At 40.2% G+C, this 9459-nt stretch overlaps 1 long non-coding RNA gene across 5 annotated transcripts in view; it reads right to left on the bottom strand.

The window, feature by feature from the left end:
- Nucleotides 1-9459, bottom strand: part of LOC112676666 (uncharacterized) — a 52040-nt gene that overhangs the window by 30478 nt on the left and 12103 nt on the right. For all 5 annotated transcript variants that reach the window (XR_007406064.1, XR_007406062.1, XR_007406066.1 and 2 more), the window contains one exon: nucleotides 1992-2140. This is a non-coding gene — a long non-coding RNA (uncharacterized LOC112676666). The remainder of the gene's footprint in view (nucleotides 1-1991; nucleotides 2141-9459) is intronic.

Genomic DNA, 9459 nt, shown 5'->3' with positions numbered 1-9459 from the left:
TTTGACCTTGGGCAAGACACCACTATCTGATCTCTAAGTTTCTCTATCAGTAGAGCAAGAAAGGGACATTAGAGGCTCTCCATGGTAGCTGTTCTCAACCTTTTGAAATTGGGACATTCCTGATGAATGGCATTCCCGTGTGATGCATGCTTCCATGGGCATTCAGATAAGAATGCCTGAAGCTCTACATAACCCAACTCTTCCTCTTTGTCTCAGAAGAACATGTCTGAAGGCCAGAGAGCAAAGATGATATTATTTATAGACATAATCTTGAGTCCACTCTTCCTCATCTGCTTATTTCTTTTCCTTCTTGATTAACTTTTTTCTTTTCTTTTCTTTTTTAAGATTTTATTGATTTATTCATGAGTGACACACAGAGAGAGGCAGAGACATAGGCAGAGGGAGAAGCCGACTCCCTGCTCTGCGGGACTCTATCTGATGATGCCGCTCTATGTCTGATGTGGGACTCTATGCCAGGACCCTGGGATCATGACTTGAGCTGAAGGTAGACACTCAACCACTGAGCCACAGTTGCCCCCTGATTTACTTATTGATCTGTTGTAAACCAAGTAAAGCATTTTCAGCCTTCAGTAGAGGAAGTGGTAAAAATACCAGAACAGAAGCTAGGAGATCTGTGTTGAAATCCCCTCTTTGCTACTCCTGAGTAGAGTGACCTTGGGCAAGTTACTGAGCCTTGGTTTCCCAGTCGCAAAATGGGAGGATCATAAGGGAAATTGACCTCAGAGGTCTGTGGAGAGGATTAAATAATGAGATCATGATGGAAAATTCTTAGCACCATCCTAAACATTTGGCAAGTGCTCAGTAAAGTTGTCAGTATCTACTTTTGTTACTAGTAACAAATAGTGTATTTCTCATGTAATACACTAGAAAATTAGGATATAATACTGAAGACAATGGGCAGAGTGAGAGGGAGAGAAAGAAGAGAAAGAATCTCAAGCAAGTTCCATGCCCAGCATGGAGCTAGATCTCACAACCCTGAAATCATGACCTGAGCCTAAATCAAGAGCTGGATGCTTAACTAAGCTACCCAGGCACCCCTGAAGACTAAACTCTTGATTAGATTCCACCAACTGATCTTTTGTGGTTTTCTAACCCAGTCTTAGGGATCCTGAGTGCTGGTGGATTTTCCTGCTAAGATGAGAAACAGATTTATGGATGGATGTAATCCATTTTTTCTTTGCCTGGTTACTCTATCCCCACTCTCTCATTTTAGCAACCTGTTATTATTATCATTATTATTATTTTTTTAAAGTAAGCTCTATACCCAACGTGAGACTTGAACTCATGGCCCCTAGATCAAGAGCTGCATGTTCTACAGACTGAGCCAGCCAGACATCCCAATCTTAGCCCCCTTTTAAATTTAAAAATTGTACTGTTTTAGTAAAGCTTTATTCTCTCTTTTTTTGAGCTATAATTACACAGAGTAAAATGCACAAATTTTAAGTTTATAATCTGATCATTTTTTATATATAACCACAACTCAGACTAAGATACAGAGCTATGTCATCTACTACAGTGACCATTTAGCACTCAACACTTGAAATGTAGCTGGTCTGACCTAAGAAGTACCATAAGCACAAAATATACATTAGATATAAAAGATTATTTAAGAAATAAATCTAGGGTGCCTGGGTGGCTCAGTTGGTTAAACATTTGCCTTCAGCTCAGGTCATGATCCCAGGGTCCTGGGATGGAGTTCGCATCAGGCTCCCTGCTCAGCGGGGAGTCTGCTTCTCCCTCTGCCTCTCTGCGCTGCTCATGCTCTCTTTCTTTCCTGCTCTCTATTTCTCTCAAAGTAAATAAATAAAATATATTTTTTAAATGAATGTAAAATATATCATTAATAATTTTATATTAATTACATGCTGAAATGTAATGCTTGGAATATATTATAAAATTAATTTTACCTATTCTCTTTTACTTTTTAAATGTGACTACTGAAAATTTAAAATTACATATGTGGAGGTTACCTGAGTGGTTCAGTCTGTTACATGTCTGCCTTTGGCTGGTGTCATGTTCTTGGAGTCTTGGGATTGAGCTGCGCACCAGGCTTCTTGCTCACTGGGGAGTCTGCTTCTTTCTCTCTCTCTGCCCCCTGCTCCCCCTGCTTGTGCTCTCTCTGTGTGTCAAATAAATAAATAAAATATTAAAATAAAATAAAATTGCATATGTGGTTCACAGCTGTGGATTGCATTTTATTTATTTATTTATTTATTTATTTATTTATTTATTTATAGCAAGAACATAACAGGGGGCAGGGCAGAGGAAGAGGGAAATTAAGAATCTCAAGCAGACTGCACTGAGCACAGAGCCTGATGGGCTGAATCTGCTGACCCTGAGATCATGACCTGAGTTGAAATCAAGAGCCAAATACTCAATTGACTGAGCATTCTGCATCTTATTTCTATTGGACAATACTAGTATAGAACATTTTTATCCTCCAGAAAATTCTCTTTTAATTGCCAGTCCGTATCTGCTCCCTTTCCCCCAAAGATAAACACTATTCTGCCTTCTCTCCCTCATAGATTAGTTTTGCCTGTTCTAGAACTTTATGTGGATGGAATCATACAGTATGTATTCTGTGTGTGTCCGGCTTCTTTTGGCTAACACAATGTTTTTGAAATTCATCCATATACTATTTATTTGTCCCTTTTAATTTTTGTGTAGTATTCCACTGTATGAGTATATCATGGTTTTTTAATTCTCCTGTTGATGGACATTTGAATTGTTTCCAAATTTTGACTATGATGAATAATGCTGCTATTACTGTTCTTGAAAAAATCTTTAGGGGATCCCTGGGTGGCTCAACGGTTTGGCGTCTGCCTTTGGCCCAGGGCGTGATCCTGGAGTCCCGGGATCGAGTCCCACGTTGGGCTCCCTGCGTGGAACCCGCTTCTCCCTCTGCCTGTCTCTGCTTCTCTCTCTCTCTCATGAATAAATAAAATCTTTTAAAAAATCTTTCATATTCTCTTTCAAATTATTTTTACTATGTTTTTTATCATTAAAATAAATTCATACTCAAAAAAATCCATACACATAGCAACACACAACATACACCACCCCCTTGTTAACAATTTGATATTAACGGTTTACAGTTTGGTGTAAATCCTTTCAGACCTTTCCCTCCACATTTAGAATCATGTACTATTGCCATTAATGAAGTTGTCATTTTGGTGGTTCCTGTCTTGGCTGCCTCACCCTTGGGGATGGCTGCATAGCCCTTGATCTTTGCACTTCTTGCTCTAAAGTTTATAGAAGACCAAAACTGGAAAAGATATAGGAATAGCGTAGGGAAGGCAAAAATATGGCACTCTTTCCACTATTCCCTGATCACCTGTACCCATGGCAGACATTGCTAATCAATCATAGTTTTCTATCTTTGCCCAGCCACAGCCACTACTAATCAATAGAAAAACTGAAACCAATTTCCCATCTCTGAAATAATCTGGCCACCTTCCATTTTGCTGATAAATAAACTAGGTAGGACTTAGAGAAAGAGCCTGCATCAAGGTCAAAAAGGAGCCCCAGCTTCCTAACTCCCTGTCTTATGTTTTTTTTTCTACTACATTCATGGACTCCAAAAACCAATTCCCCGGGATCCTGAAAACCTCTCCCTCTAGGGAGAGGACATTTTGTTCCCTGGACAGGACTCCTAGATGGAACCTTCCCCTAGCCAGCCCCTCACCTTTACGCCCTGAGTATAATTGGAAGCCCCTGGCAACAGATTGGCATCCCCTCCCCACAGTCACAACGGACAGACCTGCGGTTTCTGTTCTCCAGGTCTGCAGTTTAGTTTCCCAAAATAAACATTTAAAAAAATAAAAAATAAAGGAGGCATGCTCTTTGCCTTCAGCCCCAGAGTTGTGGAATTATTAACTGACCAGGTGAAATCAAATAGTTAATTACAGCTGAGAGACGACTTCAGATGCTGAAACCATAAAACTCCGAAAGCATCCCCCTTTCACCAACACATCAAACCGACTCTGGCTGTCATTGGAAGCGACAGTGAGAAAGTGGGAGAGTCAGCAGGTCTGGACAGACTGTGGGTGTTCTCAGCTGGGTGAGCAGAATAGTTTATTTAATGCTCTCCCTGCCTGGGCAAGGGGGAAAAGTCAGAGGGGAAAAATGAGGACAGAAGGTAGCATAATGTTTGAGTCAGATAGAGCTGGGTTCTTTTTTTTTTTAATTTATTTAATTTTATTTTATTTATGATAGTCACACACAGAGAGAGAGAGAAAGAGGCAGAGACACAGGCAGAGGGAGAAGCAGGCCCCATGCACCGGGAGCCCGACATGGGAGCCCGACATGGGATTCGATCCCGGGTCTCCAGGATGGCGCCCTGGGCCAAAGGCAGGCGCCAAACTGCTGTGCCACCCAGGGATCCGTCTTTTTTTTTTTTTTTAAGCTGGGTTCTGCAACCACCCCCACTTGCTAGCTGTGTGACCTTGAGCATGTCCCTTCAGGTGTTTGAATCTCAGTTTCTCTGTCTGTAAAACAAGCATATTAATAGAACCTGCTATACTGGATTATTGCACTGATGAAAATGATTCGGTTAAAAAGATGTATTCAGGGGCTCCTGGGTGGCTCAGTCGGTTCAAGCATCTGCCTTTGGCTTGGGTCCTGGTCCTGGAGTCCTGGGATCAAGCTCTCCATTGGGCCTGCTTGGCAGGGAGCCTGCTTCTTTCTCTACCTCTGCCATTCCCCCTACTTGTGCTCCCTGGCTCTCTCTGTCAAATAAATAAATACAATCTTAAAAAAAAAAAAAGATGCATGGAAAATTCTTGTGAGTATATGTCTCTAGATTGTAAGCTCTATGAGAGTGGGGATAGCTGTCTGTCTTCTTCACCGTTGAGTCCTTCATTCCTAGTGTGGTGACTGGTCCTAGGCAAATACTTAAGAAGCAACTCTTAAGCCCCCAATGTAAGGTATGATCTTGAGGATGGGGATGGTGGTGAAAGAGATTGCAAAAAGGCTTAGCACAGGGGCTCTGCCCTTATATAGCTCTTGTTCCGGCATAACAGTCCAGAATCATCTATACTAGTAAGTGGATTGTTATGCATTGAATACGTAGATAATACAATGTAGTAGTGCATGGTGGAGATTCTGACATCAGACTTGAATTCAAGTTTCAGCTCCCCCGCTTGCCACCATTCTGATCTTTATTGGCGACTTTACCTGTCAATGCCTGTTTCTGGATTTGTAAAATAGGAGCCTGCCATATAGGGTTATTGTAAGAATTGAAGGAGTTTCCTGAAGTACTACTACCATGCCTAAAACATAATAACTGCTCAACAAATCTTAACTGTTACTTTTCCCATTTACTATGTGACTTTGGACAAATAACTTCTCTAAGACTTGCTTTCCTGGTCAGTAAAATAAAAATACCATAGTTCCTACCTTGAAGAATTGATGGGAGAATGAAATAAGAAAATCCTTGAAATGTGCTTAGCGTGGTGTCTGGTGTATAGAAAGTACTTAATAATTTCTAGATGATGGTGATAATGATAAAAACAAGGTGCTATGGGAGAGACGAGTGAACCTGTTTTGATGGATAGGCACTGGGATAAGAGAAAGGTTCATAATAGGTAAGTGATAGGGGAGTAACAATTTTATTAAGATTAATTCACATAGGGGATCCCTGGGTGGGTCAGCAGTTGAGCACCTGCCTCCGGCTGCGGACTGGTCCTGGAGTCCAGTCAAGTCCTGCATCAGGCTCCCAGTAGGGAGCCTGCTTCTGCCTCTGCCTGTGTCTCTGCCTTTCTCTGTGTGTGTCTCTCATGAATAAATAAATAAAATCTTTTTTAAAAAAGATTAATTCACATAAAATATAATTTATCCATTTAAAGTGTATATTTCAAGTTTTTAGCATATCCATAGAATTGCACAACTATCACCATAATCAATTTTAGAATGTTTTCATCACCCCCAAACCCACTCATTCATCGTAACTCATTCATTCAACTCACCCACTCATTCATCGTAACTCATTCATTCTCCATTTGCCCCCAGAGTCCCCCTGACCTTCCTAAGCTGTGGGCAACCACCAATTTACTTCCCATTTCTGTGGATTTGCCTATTGAAGACACCTTGTGTAAATGGAACCACACAATTTGTGAACTTTTGTTTCTGGCTTCTTTCACTTGGCATAATGTGTTAGATGTTCATTCATGTTGTAGTATGGATCAGTACCACACTCTTTTTTATGGTTGAGCAATATTCCATTGCATAGATTTGATAGACATTTGGGTTGCTTCTACTTTTTTGGCCATTACAAAATAATGCTGCTGTGAACTTTCATGTACCAGATTTGCATGGATAATGTTTCCGTTTCTTTGAGGGCATATACCTAGGAGTGGAATTGCTGGATTATATGCTAAGTTTATATTTAACTGTTTGAGGATCTGCTTTTTCAGACTGCTTTCATATCCTGTACCATTTTACATTCCCACCAGCAATGTACAAAGGTTCCAATTTCTCCAAATCCATGCCAACACTTCTTATCATCTATCATTTTGATTATAAATGATCCTAGTGGTTGTGTGGTGGTATCTCATCATAGCTTTGATTTGTACTTCCCTGATGGCTAATGATATTAAGCATCTTTTCAAGTGCTTATCAGCAATTTATAGATCTTCTTTGGAGCAATGTCTATTCAGATCCTTTACCCATTTTTTAAAAGTTTATTTACTTATTTATTTAAGTCCCATCTACACCTGATGTGGGGCTCATGACCCTGAGATGAAGAGTCACATGCTGTTCTGACTGAGTCAGGCTGGTGCTCCTCCTCTGCTCATTTTAATTGACTTATTTTTTCATTTTTGAGTTGTATGGCTTCTTTGTATATTCTAGATATAAGCCCCTTATCAAATATACAACTTGCAAAAAAAATTTTATTCTGTGTGTTGTTTTTCCACTTTCTTGATGGTGTTCTTTGAAGCACCAAAGTTTTTAATTTTAATGATGTCTGATTGCTCTTTCTAAATAATTTTAGATCTTATGAGTACCTGGGTGGCTCAGTTGGTTAAGTGTCTCCCTTCAGCTCAGGTCATGATTCCAGGGTCCTGGGATCAAGCCCAGCGTTGGGGCTCCTTGCTCAGCAGTGGTCTATTTCTCCCTCTCCCTCTGCCCCTCTGCCTGCTTGTGCTCTCGCTTGTTCTTTTTCAAATAAATAAAATCTTTATTTTTTTAATAAAATCTTTAAAAAATAACTTTAGATCTTACATTTAGGTTTTTAATTCATTTTGAGTTGATTTTTGTATATGGTGTGAGGTAGCAGTGCAATTTAATTCTTTCGCATGTGGACATCGAATTGTCCTGGCATTCTTAAAGAGGCTGTTTTTCCCTATTACATTGTGTTGGTATCTTAATAAAAAATCAGTTGATTGTGAACATGTGAGTGTATCTCTGGACTCACAATTCTATTCTGTTGATCTGTACCATACCATCTTGAAGGTAACTCAATTTGACGTGGGCCAAATTAACTGACCTGGGAAGGCAAAGTCACAGAACTTCCTTATCTTTCCATAGTGTTCTAGAATTTTTAAGGTACTTTGATACACATGAGCTCACCCAAATCTTGCAGCAACTCAGAGAATATGTGGAAGCTCAGAAGGCTAAGTGGTATATCCCTAGACTTACTCAACCAGAAACAGTGGCAGTTCCGGAACCAACCTGTCAAGTACTCTCATTATCCTGGTCCATTGACTCCAGGTTGAGTTCAGAAATTTGGGAGAAGGAAAAAAACATAAAGAAAAATTGGGGCAAAAATGATGGGAAGGGTGACTGACTATATGATGGGAATATTTACACTGACTATAAATATTTGGTTCCTAATCAGCTTACGATAAAATTTTCCTTCTCTGTATGGGCAAGAAATGGAATGTTCTGAGTAATCCAGGGTTTTGCTTTGGTCTTTGCATTTTCAAAGAATGAAAACACAGTGAAATACTCTCAACACTAAAACCACATGGACTGTAATTTAATCTTTAATTTTGTTGTTGTCATTCTAGAAGGCTCTTCAGTATATTTTAGAGCAATGTTTCTTCAGGAGTGTTCTGAAGAAAACCTCAGCTATCAGCCTCATCTGATAGATGCACTTGTTAAAAAATACATTCTCCAGGAATGCTTGGGTGGTTCGGTGGTTGAACGTATCCCTTTGGCTCAGGGCATGATCCCAGGGTCTGGGATCGAGTCCCTCATTGGGCTCCCTGTGAGGAGTCTGCTTCTCCCTTTGCCTGTGTCTCTGTCTCTTTCTCTCTCTCTGTATCTCTCACGAATAGATAAATAAATCTTTTAAAAAATGCATTCTTCAGAACTCCCATCCCACTCTGTGTCTACTGAAAATCACTGGGTGATTTTTTAATGCACATTAGGGTTTGGGAACCACTGTTTTAGAGCGATAAAAGTCAAATTATGAATATCAATTATTATTGCACTCAGGAGATGCATTCTGCTTAAATGAGGGTTCTAGATCATACAATAGATTAATGTACCTCATTTCTTTCAAGTCTTTGATAAAACATGACTCCTCAATATAAATTTACTGATTTAAAGTTGCTTATCACCCTCTCCTCCATGCTTCCCACCCTCCCTATCCCCCTTCCTTTCTCCACAGCACTTATCAACATCAGACATTTTATTTATTTATTTATTTATCTATCTATCTATCTATCTATTTCTTTCTTTCTCATCTGACTCCTTTCTCTGGAAAGCAAGTTTCACAAAGGTAGTGCTAGGAATATAGCACTCAAAGTAGTGTCTGGCAGGTAGCAGGTGTTCAATAAATACTTGTAGAATGAATGAGCATGCCAAGTTGTAACTTAGTGCTTGGGCATAATGTCATTTGTCCCTTGGCTTTCTGGAAAGGATTGTTTTTTTTAACTGTAAAGCAAATTATTCTTTCATTCTCTGAGTGATGCTCGGTGTGTGTCGTAGCAGAGAGAAAGAGCTGGAATGGCATCCTCTAATCTCCTAATTCTGGAGTCTGGGCCAGTTGCTCTAAAGATCATTTTTTTCCTAATACCACTGAGATCCTCAATTTACTACAAGGATCATGCATTTACAGCTGCATTGTCCTGTGAGGGCTACCCCTACTGTGAACAAAGTGGACTGAAGTAGCTAGGCTGAGATGAACCTATGGTAGGAGGAGACTTCTGTAAGTCGACCGTGCCTCAAACCAGGTAGTGACAAATAAATGAGATGCTGTCTCCTCTGAGGACCTGAAGGAGAATGCTAATAAATGGATCCTATCTTGATGTACCATACACACAGCCTTGGCTGGCTCTAAATAAATGATCCTTCCCCATTTCCTACCCTCCAAGCCACCTGTCCAACACCACCAGCACAGAAATCAATGCTCACTTGCCCCCCCTGCACTCCCCCCATCGACCCCAATTCACACACAAAGAACCTGAGGTTTAGATCTCCCAATAGCCAGTT

The sequence above is a fragment of the Canis lupus genome, chromosome 26, assembly GCF_003254725.2.
Source record: "Canis lupus dingo isolate Sandy chromosome 26, ASM325472v2, whole genome shotgun sequence".
In the NCBI taxonomy this organism is placed as follows: Eukaryota; Metazoa; Chordata; class Mammalia; order Carnivora; family Canidae; genus Canis; species Canis lupus.
The sequence above is the reverse complement of the archived record's forward strand: the minus strand, read 5'-3'. Positions and strand labels throughout refer to the sequence as shown.